Consider the following 1,540-nt stretch of genomic DNA (forward strand, 5'->3'; position numbering starts at 1 on the left):
GGGCTGGGGGCTTTGTGCACCCCACAGCCCCTCCAAACGCAGCCCCACGCTTCATAATACCAGGCAAAAGACTTTAATTCAGACAAGAGCCTTACATTCCTAGTTTACGGCTTAATGCTCAGCGTAGGGGCTCAGAGGGATCACCCAAGCTATTCTCTGCCGTCAACACGGCTTAACGAGACGTGGAGGGGAAACGAGGATTAGATAAAAAAAAAAAAAACAACAAACCCAAGAAAACCCAATTGGAGCCATCAAAAACAAAAATAAAATCCTTGGACTAACAAGCTTTGAGGCCGAACTAGGAGAAACAGCTGGTGCTGTGCTCTAAGTGGCTGTATCATCCTCTCTCATGTTTTATGGCCACTTCCATCTAAATTGCCACCATAATCCCAGGCAGGCCTACCTGCAGCCGGGGGCTTTCGGCAGCTCTGCCCCGTTGTTTTCCTCCTGAACCTGGCCATCTAAAGCAGGCTTGTTTCTTTTTATTCATGGTTTTATTTTCCGAGACATTAGCGTTTTCCAGGACGGCTACGTTAAGGAAATTGCAGCTCCTTTCTGAAAGGTGCTGCAAGACCTTTCTCTGGGAAAGGCAGTTTGCTGCTTTGTGGTTGTAGAGGGAGGTGAGATGGAACCTCACCTGCAGCTGCTCCTTTATGCTCTGGGAGGGAGAGGTGGAACGATCTCTTGATTTTTTTTTTTTTTTTAATGATAATTTTGTGCCGTGGGCTTTCTCCTAAAGGAAAATAGAGCTGCAACCTTTTGTTTCAGCTGGCCTGGAATAATGCTGGAATCTGCCGGGTGTGTGTTTGCCAGCCATCGATAAATCCCAGCAGTCCTTTGGTTGGGAATAAACCTTGCTCAGAGAATAGCTGCGGTCTCCCACCTCCGGGAGGGGATGCAGGGGGGGGTTCTGCGTGCTCCCAACCCATCACCCCGCTCCCCTCCTGGCACCCAGCCCCTGCCGGGGAGGTTTGCGGGGAGGCAGACAGAAGTCTGGACAAACTACAGGTCTCTGAGGGTTGGGTGTTGCAGGGCTGGCCCCGTCCCCGGCCACGCACGTGCCCCCACCCCAGCACGTCCTCCCCCTCAGCTGCAGCGTGGTGGCTCTGGGGGAAACCTGGGGAGCATCTCCACGTTGGGGGGGGCTTACCGGTGGCTTCACCATTTCTGAGAAGCTACCAGAAGCAAAGGGCTTTTTCTTCCATCTTGTCAGGCCAGGCTGGCTTCTCGGGGGGACTGGAAAGCTGTGTTGCATGTTGAGCATTTTAGGAGGGGATGAGAGGATGAGGAGGGGACCAGGGCAGGGCCTGTAGCACGGTGCTCCCCTCAGGGACTCTGCCAACAGTCCAAGGAGGAGGAGACAGCTGTGCTGGGGGAACGCAGAGCCATGGTACCTGTGGCCAACAGGCCCATCCTGCTGCTGGGACCAGGGGATGGGCCACGCACACCCCAACTGGGCTCCTCCACACCATCCTGCCCCCCATTTCGGTTGGGCAATCCCTGCGGAGTGACTGAACCCACCTAAAATTGCACTTCCATC

Source organism: Merops nubicus, unplaced genomic scaffold (assembly GCF_000691845.1).
Source record: "Merops nubicus isolate BGI_N331 unplaced genomic scaffold, ASM69184v1 scaffold42424, whole genome shotgun sequence".
Classification (NCBI taxonomy): domain Eukaryota; kingdom Metazoa; phylum Chordata; class Aves; order Coraciiformes; family Meropidae; genus Merops; species Merops nubicus.